Source organism: Petaurus breviceps, unplaced genomic scaffold (genome assembly GCF_028583685.1).
Source record: "Petaurus breviceps papuanus isolate PSGF00001 unplaced genomic scaffold, PetGlider_PUasm1.0 90604, whole genome shotgun sequence".
Taxonomy (NCBI): domain Eukaryota; kingdom Metazoa; phylum Chordata; class Mammalia; order Diprotodontia; family Petauridae; genus Petaurus; species Petaurus breviceps.
This window is the reverse complement of record NW_027187285.1, coordinates 1805229-1824407: the sequence shown is the minus strand read 5'-3', so window position 1 is coordinate 1824407 and position 19179 is coordinate 1805229. Positions and strand designations below refer to the sequence as shown.

The following is a 19179-nucleotide window of genomic DNA, read 5'->3' as shown; positions in this document are numbered from 1 at the left end:
TTTCTGCAAGAGGCCTTTCCCAGTATTAGACCGGCCCTCCCTTCCCTTTCTTCCCCTCTACCCAATGGCCCACCCCCCTCACTAGGATTATCTCTAGTTACTCTGTATATATCTTATGTGCACATAGTTTGCATATTATCTCCTCCATTGGAATATGAACTCAAGAGGGAAAGGAATGCATTTTTGCCTTTTTTTTTTTGTATCCCCAGTGCTTAGCACAATGCCTGACACATAATAGATACTAATAAATGTCTGTTGAGTGAGTGGTATGATCACAAAAAAATGTATAAGAAAACAACACTAACAACACCAGACTTCACATTAATGTGATAATTTATTTTGCCCCTAGAGGACTAAAGATGCAACAAGCCTCCCTCCTCATAGTACAGGTGCACAATGAAGTACATGACATCAATATATCAATTTCCTTGCTTAACTATAAGAAAAGGTTCTAAATTTTTTTTAAATAAAAAAAGAAAAGGTTCTTAGGGGGTTGTATTAGGGAAAGACAGAAATGTTAAAAAAAATCCATAAAACATTTTTTAATAAGTGCACTGTTAGGGGATGTGGGCTCAAGCTTAAGGCTCTGCCACCACCTAGGTATATGACATTGGGCAAATAAAGTCCCTCCAGCTTTTCCCCTGATGCATACAGAGTCAGAAGTGATAGAAAAGGAATGCCAGCTTCTTCTGTCTGTACCTCCCAAACCCTTTGGATTTTCTGCAGTGTGACCTTCCTCAGAGGCTGAAGAAAAGAGAAAGACTCATCCAGTATGATCCAGACTGCTTTGGCTCTTGTTTATGAAAAAGAAATGGCTTTCCTCTAGCTTAACTTGTAGGAGGGCTCATTGTATACATTCCTCAGCTCACTACAGAACCATTGGCATCCAGGCCTGCGTGGCAGGAACCTCTGGTTACTTGCTTTCTCTGAAAAGCTTGGCAGTTTTCTTGTGCTTATGACAATGCAGCTTGAAGTGGTGACTATCCTTCCTCTAAGGGTCTGGGGAATGGGACAGGATTGATTAGTGAGGTCAAAAATTCTCTGGATGAAATAGAGAATCCACAGGGAAAGAAAGGGTGTTCCTTTGAAGTAGATCCCATAGTTCCCATCTGAGAAGGATAAGTAAAGTTAGTGTGGGGCCAGTTCAGAACAACTAAGCCTTGATAAGAGGCAAATCCTCCAGAGCAGCTGATAATAATGCTGAAGAGTCAATTAATTCTTCAGTGTTTTAGCACCAGACTCTGATCAAACCTTTCAGTTTCTTTTCCTTGAAGGGATGGGTGCTTTGAGGGTATGGATTAGCTTCCAGGTACTCCACAAGAGGGGAAAGTGTCACTTTAATTAAGCACCTGAAAGAAAGTGGGGTAGCTGAGGCAAGGGGCATGACAAAAAAGAAAAAAACAAGGAAGGCTTGGTGCTAGGAGTGTGCTAGAATCAGCTCATTTCTTAAATTTTCAGGGTGAGCATTCACTCTTTGGAAATTCACGAATGCTAGAAACCAGGGCTTGATTTATTCCTTTGTTGTTTGTCTAGACTTCAGAAAGCGATGGAGGAAATGTTAATAATGCACATTAAATTTAAAAGTCTCACAGGATTCCCCTCCCCCCTGAATATCTGGTTATTAAATATTTACCATCACACGTCTGAGACTCTACCAAGAGGGAGGAGAGACCCCAGAAGAACGCAAGTTTCACGGGGACAGGGAATGATAATGTTTTTGTCTCTGTACCACTATGATCAACACGGTGTCTTGCACATTTTAGGGGCTTAATATATATTTGAATTTTATTTGAAGAGAAAGAAAAGTGGGCCTTTAACCTGGAAACCCTTACGTAAAAAAAAAAGCCCCTATCTTATATGGATTGTTTTCTAGAAATTGAGCCTCCTGGGAAGGGACAGGCAGAGATTCCCAGGTTAGGGAGCTGAAGTGAAACCATTGCTTTTGCAGACTGAAAGTGAATTTATAACATGGCTGACATGTGGTCATTCAGTCTCTGGAAGATAGCTAGTCTAAGCAAACTCTTTACCTCCCCAGGCAGCCCATTTTGGATAGCTCTACATGTATTTGTTTTTCTTTAAATCATGCTGACACACGCCTCTCTGCACCTTCTACCCAATGTACTTACTTGTATCCTCTGGGGCAAAGCTTAATACCTTTTCCATGTTGCAACTCTTCAAATGTTCAGACAGCCATCATGTGCCCCATAAATCTTCTCTTCTTCAGACTAAATTGGCCAAGTTTCTTCTATCTATCCTGGTGTGGCATGATTTCTGGTTGCCTTTCTCTGAAATGTATCTGGGTTGTCAATTGTCTTCCTAACTGTGATACCCAGAGCTGAATACAATACTCCCAGGCAGAGTATGGCAGGAAAATCACCTCCCACATTCTGAGCACTTAACCCCCTCTCTTTTTTCTTCTTGTTCTTCATTATATTTATTTTTTCAATTAACAAGCATTTGTTTTCTCTCCCTCACCTCCCCCCATCAAAAAATACCCCTAAATTCTTTATTTTTTTTTAAGCAATCGGGTTAAGTTACTTGCTGAAGGTTACACGGCCAGGTGTTTCTGGGTGGGTGCTAAGTGTCTGAGCCCAGATTCAATCCCCAGGTCATTCCGACACTGGAACCAGTGCTCTTACTTGCTGTGCTACCTGGCTGCCCCAACCCTAAATTCTTGTAATAAATAGGCATGCATACAAATATATAGCAAATATACACGCAAGCAAAACAGTCTCATATCGGCTATTTCCAAAAGTAAATAACTCAATCTGCATATTTAGTTTGCCAACTTTTTATGAGGTGGGTAAAATACATTGTCTCTGGTCCTCTGAAATCATGGTTGATCATGACATTGATCAGAATTCTTTTTTTAAATGTTGTATCATATTTTTATTTATTTTGTTAAACATTTCCCGATTACATTTTAATCTGATTTGTCCCCACTGGGAAATTTTGTTGCATAAGAGTTTGGTACCTCTAGCCATCCAACCCTGCGTTAAAAAAAAAAAAAATTTATTCTTAATTTATGAAATAATCATTTGCATAACAGTAGAATTTTTTTAAAAAGATGATTGCACATGAAACTGCAACTCTACTATGTACAATTTGCTATTCTTTTAAAATATGCAATAAAGTTATCATGTAACTTTTTTTCCTCCCCTGATAGCTACCATTAAACACAAATATATATGTGTACACACACACACACACACAGATGTTTGTGTGTCTGAGTGAGTATGTGTGTGAGTGTAAATCATTCTCATACATATTTCTATTTATCAGGTCTTTCTCTGGATACAGATAGCAACTTCCTTTATAGGTCCTTTGTAGTTACTTTGGGTATTTATAATGGTCAAAATGATTTAGTTGCTCAAAGTTGTTCTTAAAACAATATTGCTGTTACTGTATACAGCATTCTTTTGGTTCTGCTCATTTCACTCTTCATTATTTTGTGCAAGTCTATCCATGTTTTTTGGGGTTTTTTGGCTTTTTTTGGAGGGCAATTGGGGTTAAGTGACTTGCCCAAGGTCACATGGTTAGTAAGTGTTAAGTGTCTGAGGCCAGATTTGAACTCAGGTCCTTCTGACTCCAGGGCCAGTGCTCTATTCACTGTGCCACCTAGCTGCCCTATCCATGTTTTTCTAAAATCAAGTTCATCATTTCTTATATAGCACAGTGGTATTCCATCATGATCATATATTACAACTTCTTCAGCCATTCCTCAATTGACCAGAATCCCCACAATTTCCAGTTCTTTGATACCACAAAGATCACAGTTCTTAAGTCTTTCAAAATTGTTGATTTTTACAATGTTGTTGTTATAGCATAAATTGTTTTCCTGGTTCTGTTTAACTCACTCTGCACCGGATCATACAAATCTTTCTAGGTCTCTCCAAAACCATCCCTTTCATCATTTCTTATGACATAATAGAATTCCATTACATTATATGTAATGATTTATTTAGCCATTTCTCATTTCATGAGTACCTCTTTAATTTCTAGTTCTTTGCCAAGGGGGGAAAACAGTGCTATAAATATTTTTGTAAATATTTTTGCCTTTGTCTCTTTCTTTGATCTCTTTGCAGGATTTAGGCCTAGCAGTGGTATTGACAGGCCAAAGTGTATGCCCAATTTAACAATTTTTTTTGTTCATAGTTGCTAATTGTTTTTTAGAATGTCTAAATTAGAAGCAAGTTACAGTTTTACCTTTAGTACTTAAATGTGCCCCTCCCCATGACCTCTCCAATATTTATGTCCACTTTTTTTCTTCAATTTTGCCAATGTGAGGTAGAAGCTCAGAGTTGCCTTAATTTGTATTTTTCTAATTATTAGTAATTTGGAGCATTTTTTTATATGGCTATAGATGGCTTGATTTCTTTTCTTGATAACTGATGATACAAATCCTTTGACCATTTGCCAATTCGGAAATTCTTGGAAACTGGAATCAATTCTTCATATATCTTGCAAATGAGACCTTTATCAGAGAAAGACACTTGTCTCTCTTAAGGCAGTGTAATAATTCTAGAATTTTAGGCTACTACATTACCCTGTTGACTTACGTTGAGCTTGCAATCTACCAAAACTTACCAGATCTTTTTTACACAAATGATTGTCCTATAATAACTGACATTTAAGTATAATTTTAAATTTACCAAGTACTTTATATATGTAACAGGGCATTAGTAGATGAGGGCCTAGTTCTTAGACCATACTTGGATTTTCCCTTCCTCATGGGTTGTACATAGTATGCATATATTTTTTTCCTGGTTCCAATTCAACCTGTGGAACTTTTGGGAGCTGCTCTGTCTATCACTCTGTGATAGAGAGGTTCATACTATGTTATGATAAAAAAAAGTTCTAGTTGACTTCAGAGTAAAAAAGATTGACTCAGGACTGGCTGAGCTAGAAAACAGAATGCATACAGAAACATAGGAGGCTTTAGAGTGAAGGTAACTTAGAGTTGTTAGGTGGAAGAAGAAAGCTGATTGGTATCTTCCAAGTCCAAGACCTATTCTTTCCTAAGCTCTCTGTTAACTTTCAATCTTGCATCTCCAGCTGCCTTTTAGACACCTGAAACTGGATGTCCAGTAGACATCTTAAACTCAGGATGTCTAAAACAAAATTCATTATTCTTTCTCCTTAACCCTACCTTTCTCCTATCTTCCTTCTTTCTGTGGAGGGTAACACCATTCTCCAAGTCTTTCAGTCTAGGCATCATCTCTGACTCTTCACTATCTTTTACCCTCCATATCCAATCTCTTGCCAAGGCCTATCCATTTCACCTTTTCAACATCTCTCAAATATGTCCCCTTCTCTTCTTTGACACTGCCACCAATCTGGCACAGACTTTCATCACTTCATGCCTGCACTATTTCAATAGCCTGCTGGTGAGTCTGCCCATGTCACTTTTCTCCCCGCTCGAAACCATCCTCTATTCAGTCATAAAGTGATTTTCCTAAAGCATAGGTTCAACCATATAATTCACTCTACTCAATAAATTCCACTTGCGCTTTATGTTTCCATGATCAAATACAAAATCCTCGTTGGCATTCAAAATCCTTCTCTACCTAGCCCTGTCTTTTCTAGTCTTCTTATACATTACTTCTTGTGACACTGTCTGATCCCTGGCCTCTTGGCTGTTCTAGGAACAAGATAATCCATCTTTTGGCTCCAGACATTCTCTTTGGCTGTCCCTATGCCTGGAATGTTTTCCTTCCTCATCTTCACCCACTACATTTCTTGGCATCCTTTAAGTTCCAACTAAAATCCTTTCTTCAGGATGACTTTCCCAACCTCTCTTAATTCCAGTGCCTTCCCTCTATTAATTATTTCCTATTTATCCTCTATATAGCTTGTCTCGTATATGGTTTTTTTTTTTTTGCATGCTGTTTCTCTCATTAGACTGTAAGCTCCTTGAGGGCAGGGATTTTCTTTTGTCTTTGTTTGCATCCTCAGTGCTTAGCATTAGTGCCTGACACATGATAGGCATGTGAAAATGTTTAATGATTGACCAACTGCTTTTGTATATATATCCTAGCACCTACCTATGATATATTATATTGATACTTAACTTTTTTTTCTAATTCACTCATAATGTCTCCAAATCCATATCCTTGGTACATATTGGGTGATTAAAAGATGTTTATTGATTATTGATAGTTATACTGATCTTCATAGATACACACACAAGAATGAAACAGTTCTTGAACCTAGGGAGTTTACATTCAAACAGGAGATGTAATGTGTACCTATATGTTACTATAGTCAGGCAGTCAAAAAACATTCATTATCTCACTGTGTGTCAGGAACTGTGATAAGCACTGGTGATAAAAAAAAGCCAAAAGACAGTCCCTGCCCTCAAAAAGCTCATAATCTAATAGAGAGAATAAAAACAACATCAGTACAAGGTAGTATAGGACAGGAGGAAACTGTTGGGGTAGGCTAATGGTGCTAGCATTTACACATTTATGTTACATTTTGCAAAGTGCTTTCTACTTGTTATCTTGTGTTATCCTCACAACAACCTAGTAAGGTTTTACACATGAGGAAATGAGTCAGAGAGAGGTTAAGTGACTTGCTCAGAATCACACAGCTGGTAATATCTGAGGCAGAATTTGAATTCTGGGCTTCCTAACTCCAGGTCCAGCACTCCGTATACTATGCCATCTGTCTCCAGGGGCATCACAAAATCTTCTTGTAGAAGGTAACAGGGAAGTTAGGCCCTGGAGTTGACACTGAACCTGGGCAACTAGAAGGATGGTGGTGTCCTTTATAGTAACAGGGAAACTCAGAAGAGGGCTTGGATCTAGGGAAAGTCACTAAGTTCTGCTCTGAATTTGTTAAGTTTGAGTTGTCTATGGGATATCCAGTTTACCATGTCCAATAGGCAGTTTGTTATCTGGGATTGGAGCTTAGGAGAGACCTAGGCTGTTGCCAATCCTATCATTTCTACCTTTATACCATTTTCCATCTAAGTTTTATTCTCTCTTCTGACAGACTAGCCACCCTGCTGCAGTCCCACATTACCTTACAACTGGATTATGGCAATAGTCTGGTCTTTGGCCTCCCTGCATCAAGCATCTCACTACTCTAGCCCATGGTCTCCTTCAGTTGTTAAAGTGACCTTCCTGAAGCACAGGCATGATTATGTCATTGTCCTACTCAATCAACTCCAAATCGATTACCTTCCTGCAGGGTCGAATATGAAATTCTCTGTTTGGCTTTTAAAGCCTTTCACAACATGGCCTTGTCCTACTTTTCCAGTTTACTTGTACTTTGTTCCTTTCCACGTACTGTGTAATCCAACACCATGGGACCTTTTTTTTTTTTTTGGCGATTCTTTGACCATCCTACTTTATTTCTCAACTCCATTCCATTTCACTAGCCATCCTTCTCTGCGGAATGCTCTCTTTCCTCACCTTTGCTTTCAGGCTTACTTTGACTCAGCTCAGATCCTACCTTTTGCAAATGGCCTTTCCTGGTATATTCTTCTACCTTCCCTACTCCCTGACTTCTAATTCCTTTCCACTGATATTATCTCTAGTTCACCCTGTATATATCTCATATGTATATAGTTGAATGCTTTCCCCCTCATTTGACCATGAGCTCCTTGAGGGTTTCTTGACCACATTTTATGTATATGCATATATGTACACATATGTATATATGTATGTATATGTATATGCATAGGGCTTTCTTTGTATTTCTAGCACTTAGGACAATGTATGCATATAGTTAGTTCTTAATAAATATTTGTTGAATGATTGATTGACCTATCAAGGTTTCATCTGCATGAAAATCAAAATAAATCCCTGAAAGCCAATGAGATCATCAAGTGAGAGAGCATAGGGGAAAGAGAGAAAGGCCAGGACAGAGACAGGGATGATGATGCAGCAAAGGAAACTGAAAAGGAATGGACAGACACACAGAGGAGAAAATAAGGAAGGGCAGTGGTGTGGAACCCTAGAACTGAGCAGCCAAGAAATGAAGGTGGTTAATGATGTTAAAAGTTGTAGAGAAGTTGTCAGGCAGTCAAAGGCTGAGGAAAGATGGTCAGATTTGTCAATTAGGAGATTTCCCGTAACATGGGAGAGAGCAATCGTAGTTGAGTGATGAGGTCAGGAGGCAGACTGCTGAGTGTTTAGAAGAAAGTAAGAGGGAAGGAAGTAAGGGCATTGAATAAAGATGAGGAAGGATAAAGGAAGGAGATAGACAATAGTTAGTATGGAAGGTAAGATCTACAAGTTTTTTTTTTTTTTTAAAGCAATCGGGGTTAAGTAACTTGCTCAAGGTTACACAGCCAGTTATTTCTGGGTGTGGTGCTGAGTATCTGAGTCCGGGATTAGATCCAGGTCATTCACACACTGGAGCCCATGCTCTTACTTGCTGAGCCACCTGGCCACCCCTAAGCAATTGGGGTTAAGTAACTTGCTCAAGGTTACACGGCCAGGTGTTTCTGGGTGGGTGCTAAGTGTCTGAGCCCGGGATTAGATCTCCAGGTCATCCCGACACTGGAGCCCATGCTCTTACTCGCTGTGCTACCTGGCCACCCCTCTACAAGTGTTTTAAACTTGCCTTCCTGTCTCCGTTTTCTACCCTCCCCAATCTAAACTACTCACCTACCACACAGTTGCAAAATCGATATTTCTAAAGCAGGGGGTCTGATCATGTAACTCCCCTGCTCAAAAGACTCCAATGGCTCCCCATGACTTCCAGGATAAAATACAAACTCCTTTACTGGTCATTTAAAGCCCTTTATAACCAAGTTTCTTTCCTTCCTTCCTTCCTTCCTTCCTTCCTTCCTTCCTTCCTTCCTTCCTTCCTCTCTCTCTTTTTCTTTCAGCAATCAGGGTCACACAACTAGTAAGTATCTGAGGCTGGATTTGAACTCTGGTCCTCCTGACTTCAGGGCTAGTGCTTTATCCACTGTGCCACCTAGCTACCTTTCAGTCTATTTTTCTATACTGATTTTACATTATTCTCTTTCAAGGACTATGTTCCAGTTGAACTGGCCTACTTGCTAGGCCTTATATACAAAAGGCCTTATATTTCTGTTCCTGCTCTTGTGATTTTACATAAGCTATTCCCCCCATCCTGGAATGTTCTCCTTCATCACCTCTGACCCTTGGGAATCTTGGCTCCTTTCAAGATTCAGTAAGTGCCACTGTCTACAGGAGAATTGTCCAGATCTCTCTCTGTGTCTCCCTTTGTCTCTCTCTTTCTCTCTCTCTCTCCCTCCCTCTTCCCTTCCTTTCCCCTTTGCCCCTACTTGGCTTGTCTATGGACAGGAACTTAGATGATGTTTGCAGGCAGTGGCATACTCACAAATCATTGGGTTCTGGTAGCTTTTAGGACCCTGACCTTGGAAGGACCAAGAAACCAAACAAAGCAAGAGTCTATCAGAAGCAAGAGATGTGATTGTGGAGCCATGGAGAGCAGACAATGGAACTCTCCCTTACAGGAATAACTATGACAACACCTCAGTCTGTATGTGCTATGTCCTAGGTGAAATCTGCACTGCTGAACCTAATGGGGCAGGGGAAGATCTAATAATAATCTTTCCTCAATTTCCTAAGGGAAAAGCTGAATAGGTTATTTACTGTGTATTATTTGCTTGCTTTAGACTCCCTACTTCCCATTGGTTTTGGGAAGCATTAGTTTTCCCCAGGTCATGTGACCAACTATATATTTTCTCCAGTTTCACAAACTCTCCAAAAAAAGAAACAAAAAGTCAAGAGGAATTTTGTGCTACAGGTATAATAATTACAGATAGCTCCACAAGACAAGAAAGCAAGATGTTCACAAAGTAACAGCTTTCTGAATTAAGAATAGAAAATGCTAATCTTAAAATGCTCACTTAGCATCCCTTATCCACCAGGCTTGATGCTCTGGCAGGGTGCATAAACCATCCCACAGGCTTGTGCTTTGGGACTCACTCAAGGATTTCCTTCCAGCTGAAGTCTCTGCTAATGCACCCTCACCTCTTCCCTTGGTATCTGGTCGCAGCATGCAGTGGACCTTGACTTTGCCCAGCCATCTGTAGAAGAGGAGCTATAAGGGGTGGCCAGGTGGCTCAAAAAGTAAAGAGCACCAGCTCCAGTGTCGGGATGACCTGGGGATCAAATCTGGGCTCAGATACTTAGCACCACACCCAGAAACAACTGGCCATGTAACCTTGAGCAAGTTACTTAACCCCGATTGCTTTAAAAAAAAAAAGAGGAGCTATAAGAAGAGGTACCCTGTTTCTCTTCTGCCTTGAGCAACCCTTAGGATAGCGAAAACCCAAGGTTGAAAAGACTCCGTTTGTAATACAGATGCTGTCCTTTCCTGTAACAAAATATAATTTGATCCCTTTGTATTGTCAAGTAAGCAGGTACTTAGCACTTAGTGATTGATCAAGCCTCTGTGAAAGAAACAGAAGGTATGAACCCCTGTTCCTGACATAACAGGAAGGAGTTGGCTGAAACAGGAAGTAGCTAATGTGTGTGTATATAGAAAAGCCCCAGAGAGGCACAGTCAGAATTTCTTGGGGCATTGTGGAGGCAGAAGCAGCTGCCCAGCGGAGGATGAAGAGGAGCCCAGGAGCCCAGGAGTCCCCTCCCCCCGGGTTGGATAAGGTGATTCTGATTTTTTTAATGAGCTACAGAAGACTGAGGAAGCTTGACTAGGATGCAGGGATTTTGTCTGTTTGTGGCTTGGTTGAGCCTTGAATTCCCTGAAGCAGAAATTGTGAAGGATTTGAGATGGACTGGACCCTGTGAACTTCAGTGTGGAGCAGGACCTACCCAGAGAGCTGGACAAGGCACTGGGAGCTGTTTGTCATTGAACCCAGGTGACAGTCTGATGAACCCAGGTAGAATCTGGGACCATGGAAGGGCATCCAGGGAATCTGAGAACTGGCCCCAAGTCAAGATGAAAAGACCTCTCCTTGGGTACTGAGTAATGATGAAATTGTAGTTTACTAGTGACCTAAGGATAGAGGGTTTGTGTATTTTCTAATGATTGTACTTAGTGATTAATGATACTTAGTAATTGATTGCTGAATGAGTGACTGAGTTAATTTAGTGTGCCCCATGAGTGGAAGACTTTGGCTATTGTACTTTGAGATGATTGTTCTTTGGTCTAAATATTGTGACCACTTTGGTAAAAAACTATGTGGCCATTTTAATGATAAACTGTTGCGAATACTATATTGTGATTTTCTGTGGTAAGCTGTAATATTGTGAATGCTGTACCTTGATTTTCTGTGAATGTTTTGCTTTGATTTGCTATGGAATAGAGTGTTCACTATACTGTGTAATCAGGACCTTAAAAGCTGTTCACAGTAGCATTCTTTTGGAAAGCTGCTTGTGCATGGCATTACATTTCCCAAACATAAACAAAGTGCTATATACTAATTCAGCTCAGCCAGAAAATTTAAGAATGGATAGGTAGATGGTGAAGGTGGAGGCCAGGATGCAGTGTTGCACCTGATGTGAAGAAAAAGAGACTAGAATTCAGCTGGTACCAGTCTTATCCTTCCAAAAACTATTACAGGCTCCAGAGGTATATAATCTTTTCTGCTGATCACTAGAAATTCCTGATGTGGTTTCAGTGGCCCTATAGTTCCATTGCATTGATTGAGGAACTTTTTCACACCTTCTGGTTGGTAGGAAAACTTCATGGACATAGACAAACATATGCACACAGCCACAGACAGAGATAGATGCACAGACGCACATACACCTTTTTGGTTGTCCTTAGCTTTCCTTGGCAGACTGATCATTTTGAGTTCTAGCTGGAAAAATTAAATAAATGAAGACAACTACAATATATAGTTATGTGTACCACCCATATAGCTGTTTTATTAATATAACATGGATAGGGCAGTTTTGGTAGGAAAGAAAAATTGAAGTAGTTTGAAGATACTGACATGGTATACACAGGGAACTCAAACCAATTTAAAACAAAATGTAAAGATATGAACAGAAAATGAAAAGAGAAAAGAAAAGCAAGATTACAATTGAGCTGCTCTTTTGTTTCCCTGCTGTCAGCTCTCATCATCCCTCCCACTCCAAGCAGTAAATAATCTCCTTTCTTTGATCCTTCTCCTTCCATAAACGTCTAAGTGGATTTTCCAGTGTAGATTGTCTGGCTAAACTCTACATCATGAATCTTATTTAGGGAGCTCTGAAGTGTCACGTAAGTAGTCCCTTATTATGTGCTATGTGATTCTGTAATTGTCCATATTATATAATACTTTGTTATAAACCATTCTCTATTTACCAGTTACTGCACATGTGCATTTTTAATACACACATTTAAGAATGTGTCTTTAAAGTCCCTGATTATATAGTGCCTTATGGTTTACGATGCACTTTCCTCATATTTTCAGTTCTTTGCTGCCACAGAAAGTGTTGCTATAAATACTCTGGTGTCTGTGGAGCCCTTCTTTTTTGTCAGTGACCTCCTTCCTTGGGATATATACCTAGCAATTGAGACACATAAACCTAGAGGAAGAAACAATGTAATTAACAAGGAAGGGAATCAAGGAGGCCTATAAAAGTGGCCCATAAAAAAAAAAAATTCCCCTTGAATCCTTCTGACTGTATACAAGTGGAGGGAATGGTTGTTTTTGAACTCCAGAATCTCAGGGTCAAAAGATGTTTTAGTCACTCTTTTTCTAAATCCAAAGTACTTTCCAAAATGGTTGTACCAACAATTTATTATTATTCTTCTTTTCACAACCTTTCCAAAACTATTTCCATGTTTTGTCATCTGCCAGTTTTCTGAAATGAGATAGAACCTTTGGGTTATACTGATTTGCATTTCTCTTATTAGTGATTTGTAGAATTCTTTCATACGATTGTTAATAGTTTGCAATTCTTTTGACAACTGTTTGTTCATATCCTTTGACCAATTATTTATTGACAAATAAATTGCGTTCTTATATATTTATGTTATGTGTTCTTATATATTTCTATATATCTTTCATGCCAAACTTTTGTCTGAGAAATTTGATACAAAATCTTTTTTTTCCCAGTGGACTGTTTTTCTTCTCATCTTAGGTGCATTAATTTTGTTTGTGTAAATGTGTAGGTTTGGTATCAAGTGATAGGAAAGCTACCAGAGTGACTGTCAGGTTGAAACTTAAGCATCTGGGTCTGAAAGCAGGGGAAGACCTCAGTTCTGAAGGAATTGGGATGGCAGTCAGGAACTCCAGAAGCCGTCTGTGGATTTATCAAGGGTTTACAGTGCCAGTTCTTGTGGCTGAAAAGTTGTTATACCCTATCCATGTTTATATACATCTTTACATTTCTATGCCATCATAAAACGGCATTTCTTTATAATGAGCTCATGCCAAAAATAATTCTATTGGTTATTATGATGATCTATATTTCCATACAGGCTGCACTCCTTCACTATGTTCCCTTTGATGGATCCCTATTCCTCGTTTCTCCTATGTATTTATTATTGGCAAGTGAACAAGGCATGGGATGGAAAGTGAAGAATTCCTTTAACCTTTTGATCAATTCATTTTTGGTCCAGATCCTCACTTTTCCTGTATTTCCTCCATAATTCTTCCCCAACCCCTTCCACTACAAAGGCTATATATGACCCTTTTCTGTTTTTACACTTTCCATTAAAGTAATATGAATTGTGAATACTCTTCCTTTAATTTACAATTTTATAAGTATTTACAAAAAGATGACAGACCAGATCTTGGAGTGGAGGGGTAGGGGAAGGATGGGGAAAAAATTTGGAACTCAAAATCTTGTGGAAATGAAAACTGAAAACTAAAAATAAATAAATTCTGGGGGGAAAAAGAATGGGAGAAAAGATGGCAGAAAAAGACAAATATAATAGCTATTTTCTAATGGAGGGATGATTTGTATCTATATAATGGGGGAAATGATATTTAAAGGACTTCCTTACCTCACAGAGTTGTTGTGAAATTCAAGTGAAATAATGCTTTTTAAGGATTAAAATGCTATGAAAATACCAGTTATGACCATTATTAGCAAAAGGACTTTGTTTCTAAATGTGATTAATCTTTTTCTATTGAGAAAATAATTTATATAAATTATATCCAAAATAAATTTATTTTATATTTTCACCCTGGCAAACATTAAGACAATGCAGATGTACTTTGAAATATGTGAATGATGAAATTCTGGAAAGTTGCATATACATTTAAATTCTATTAAAAAAAACATTTAAGTTTACTAGAAGTTCTTGCTATTTATTTATTTATTTGCTTTTTTGGAGGAAGGTAGGGCAATTGGGGTTAAGTGACTTGCCCAAGGTTACAAGGCTAGTTTTATGTTAAGTGTCTGAGGCCAAATTTGAACTCAGGTCCTCCTGACTCCAGGGCTGGTGCTCTATTCATGGCACCACCTAGCCACCCCAAAGTTCTTGCTATTTAAAGGAATTAAAGTGTAGGCCAACGTATTGCTCAGTAATTCATTAATCACTCTTCATTTGTTTAACTTCAAGTTTTTTATATGTTACTTATTTATATGCTAAAATTTTAAGGATATATCTTTATCTTAGAATGAGCTACATTTTTCCATGACATGACAGTGAATTATTAAGATCTCAGACAGACCAGGGTGGGTTTTGTTTTGTTGTTTTGTGTGGAGAAAAAGGAAAACATCCAGCTGAGTGGAAATTAGTCAGGAGAGGCCATGGGAATTGACCATACATGAGTTTGAGGCCTTAGTTATATGTCTGGAGAAAGTCAAAATTAGAGTAAGCAATAAAAACACCTTGGCTAAGAGGGTCAGGTTATTTAACATCTCTCAGTTCCACATAGAAATAACTACAAGCAGAGAATTGCATTTCACAAGATAGACTGGGGATTTTTCTTTCCTATTCCAAGTTTTTTTTTTCCCATAGCAATATCATTTCTCCAATATGTAAAACAAAAATAACAAGGAAAAAACATTCCTTTACTGTAATAGACTCCCAAGTGATTATTTTGTTTGGGCCATAGCAACACATATACAATACATATTTGTGTGCACATAATGTATATAAATAAAAAAAATCAAAACTTTATATATATAAATATGGTTTGATCAAGGTATATAGGCAGATATGATGTTAGTTAAAAAATACACAATGGAAACTGAACCAAATGCAAAAAAATCCATGTAAAAAGTGAGGATCAAAATTTTATTGCAATAGGAAGGGAAAGAGCAGAGATGAGGAAATTCATATTTATATATTAATCCAATTACTGAACTTACCTTGCCAGTATGGAACACACTGTAGGTTTAAAATGTGATTTCACATCTTCCTATCCCAAGTGACAGAGAGGATAATAAAAATGAAAAATTTGTTTCTCCAGGCTAGAATAAAAAAATTAGAATATTTGGACAAAGTATATTATAACATACAAACCATTATTTAAGTCTGGAAATTCTATTGCATTTATATAAATATTTACCCAGGAGACAAAATTACTATCTTTCAGTTATTGTAAAATAAACAATGTACCCCAGCTAATGAAATGCAAAAGAAGAGCTTTATCAGATGGAAATAAATTTTAAAATCCAGTTTTTGGGTCAGTGTCTGTGTAATGTATCGAAAGCATAATTATATTTTTTGTCCTATAATATATGTATATACACAAACACCCATCTTCATATGAATTAATACAAATAAATTAGGATGTATAACTAATTTATAATATTTTGAAGATAACAGTGGATTTAAAATTTTAGTAAGAGGAAAAAAATAAAAGGTTAGAAATGGATATTTTGGTAATATTTCATACCTGAGTGTGTTAAAGAACCCTGGGAACCAAACTCAGTGTGCTCTTGGGTTCTTGAAGGCCAGGCTAGCAACATGTAAGCTGTGGCAGGTTTTACTAAGCTGAAAAGTGCTCAGTAATAGAAGTTATGTTGGATGCCTAAGAAATAGCCTCAACTAAATGGGGAAAACCTCATGACCAGCAATTCAGCACCAGGAAATAAATTGTTTATGGTCACAGCAATTCATGAAACTTTCTACTAAGATATAGAAAGAAAGGTGACGGTGCTCTGCATCTGGAAAGGGAGAAAGTTCCCATAAGGAAGGCATGAAAATTAAAGCAATATCTGGTGAAATCAGCAATGAAAAATAATATAGCTCATGAAAGTGGGGCATTTGTTGCTCTGCTATCAAGAAGGTTATGGTGTATTTAGGGGACATAGCATATAAATTAACACAGTAAAAGTAGATTGTGATGAGCAGTAATAATCAATCAATATGTTCTTATTAAGTTCCTACCTAGCACCAGGTACTGAAATTAGTGCTGGGGATACAAAAACAAAAAATGAAATCGTTGATGCCCTCAAGGAACTTATATTCTATTGGGGAGTAATTTATAAACATGTGGAAATGTAATCCTATTCTCAATCATGCCCTCCACTCCCTTCGCCAAGGTTATGTATGCTGTTACTGTATCTCTATAACAGACTTTAATCTTGAGGGGAATGCAATCTAACTGTTGTCTGTTGACTCTTACTGGTCTTGCCTGGAAATAGACTCTTCAAGGGATTGAAAGAAGAGATTAAGAAAAATTCCTTTCAGAAAGATTCAGCTAACTGTCATATTTGAGAAGGACTAAAGAGACATATTCAGAAAGAACAGATTTTAACACATTCTGTGGAGAAAATACCCTCTGAAGAATTCCTGAGAAAGCTAAATGGTGAGACTATGTTTATCAAGTTGAAGAGAAAAGTCTACAAATACAGTTAATGGTCAGAGGTGACTCTGGTTGCGATTTTTGTCATTGTGATTATGTTCCTGAAACATTTAAATACACTGATATATTTTTTATTACTCTGCTATCAAGTTGTATAGCTAGTAATTGTTGATGCTTATTAAAGCCTATGAGATTAGGGGGTCAAAGAAATAGGAGAAAAGGCTTATGGGAAAAAAGCTTTTTCTGATTTCAGAGGTGGGAGCTCCGACTTATCTAATTAATGAGAGAGATTATACATTTCTATGAATTTTTGAGGAACTATCAGAACATAACCCTTGACAGCCTGAGAATCAGATTAACAAAGGAGAGAGTCAAGTAAAAGGCTGTGGAGTAGAGGGTTTGGTGGGGACTGTCAACTAGTGAAATGCTTACAACCACAAAGGTCACACATATAGGGAAATAATTACCCCCTTAAAGCTTTCCATGAAAATAGATACAAGGTACATACAGAAATCACAACTCAAGAACCTTCTCTAACAAGGCTTTCTCGACTCTCCCCATCCGCTCTTACCAGCTCATTACAGATCAGAGGAATTACCTTGTATTGATTTTGTAAATGTTTCTATATGTCACCTCATCCAATAGAAAATAAGCTCCTAGAGGTCAGTTGTTTATATGTTGTGTCTCCTAACTAGACTGTATTGAGGGCAAGGATCTATATATCTACTTTCATCTCCCTGAATAAACACTGAAAATGTTTATTGAAATGAAGTGTTCTTCCATGGATTTCTAGCTAAACTGGGGCCTTGTTAAATAATCTAAGTGAAGAGAAGGCATAAGTGAAGTGATACAATACGGTGTTCTTCCAAGTACTTCCAAGTAATAAACGCTTTTAAATAGAATCCAAAGAGAATTTTGCCTTATGTGAGATTCTCTGCCTTACTGGGTTGTATGATGAGTATGCAGTCAAGGCTCTTATTCTCAGCTCATAGTGAACATGAAAGAGAAAACTACTCCAGGTACTACCTAGCATTGAAGGGATAGACTAAAACCATGGCAAGTGCTCAATCTAGACATAAGGATTTGTTGATGTTGCTTTAGCCTATTTCCAAGAATGGTGCGACTGACACAGTGACTTCTACAACGTGATCAGCTTTTATTTATTTCGGGGACCTTAAGATCTTTCATTTCACCATCCCAACTGCCAGCCCTTCTTTTAAAAATGATTTTAACTTTTGTAAAGTCCACAGTTCTTTTGCTTTCTAGGAATGAATGAACCAAAAATCATTTCTTAAGCTTTTACTATGGGCAAAGCACTGTGCTAAATGCTGGGGATGCAAATAGGAAAACATAATAAACCCTTCTCTCAGAGAATTCAAATTCTGATAGGGGAGGCAACATATACGATTTTCAGTTGCAAAGTAAAACAAAACAAAACACACCATGGTTGTTAGGGTGTGATGGTGAAACAGCTGTAAATGCATCTTTTTAAATGTTATTTTCCCTGATAACATCATATATATTTCTTAGTTTGAATTGTCTGACGATGAATACCCATACACATATGCATAGGAATATGCCAATCTAAACCCATGCTCATACAGTCATGTTTACGGCCACCACTGTGCCCTGAAGTTGTTTCCTACTTTGCTGTCCAGAATCCACAGATAAGAAGCTAAGCTCAAAGCAGGTAGTGAGTATTGCTAGAGGAAAGGAAAGGAGAAGGACCAGAAATAAGTTGTTAATATTTATATAGTGTCCCCAAAGTCTTATTGCAGTTTAAGCTTATAAGCTGTTAATTAAGCTTACTTACATTCTTCAAGTTTTGCAAAGTACTTTACAAGTATCTCATTTGATCCTTCCAATAACCTTGTGAGGTGGGTGTTATTATCCTCATTTCACAAATGAGAAAACTGAGGTTAAGAAATGTTAAGTGACTCACCTGGGGTCCTACAGCTACATAATTATCCAAGGCAGGTTTTCCTGACTCTGAGTTTCGTGTATCTATCCACCACACCACGGTGCTCACTCACCATGGGATACACTACATAAGTAGTGTGAACTAGGCCAATGTGTGCTACTGGTTTAAGAAAAGAAAGTGTAAGAAGAAACTGTATTAATAGGGTTTGTGCATTGCTGGAAAGGGAAGTGAGTAGCATGGACTGTAGAATGTTAGGATTTAGAGTTGGTAGGGATCAAAAATAATTTAATTCAACCCTGTCACTTATACCAGGGACTCCACATCTTACTCTCCCGTGGCACAAGGGCAGCTGATTCTGCCCCTCCCATCTCTTTTGGAGAACTTTCAAGACTGGGTTCCAGAGCAATTCAAATAATGCCACCCAGCTGTTCCCAGGGAAGATGGGAGATGGAAAACAAGGGCTGCAATGGAGCGCTGTGTTTCCCTAAACTTGTAAACCAGTGCTGATGAATATGGGAGACACATTGTTCAGGGACAGAGGAAAGAGGAGGCAAATGAATCATGGCAGAGAGTTGGAAATAATAAT

General features: G+C 38.2%; 1 long non-coding RNA gene across 1 annotated transcript; it reads right to left on the bottom strand.

Moving 5' to 3' along the window:
- Window positions 1-2861: 2861 nt before the first annotated feature.
- On the bottom strand, window positions 2862-15310 carry LOC138142807 (uncharacterized). The gene is made up of 2 exons (XR_011163545.1): window positions 15231-15310; window positions 2862-2990 (listed from the first exon to the last, which is right to left on the bottom strand). It is a non-coding gene; the product is annotated as an uncharacterized lncRNA (long non-coding RNA).
- Between the last annotated feature and the right edge of the window lie 3869 nt (window positions 15311-19179).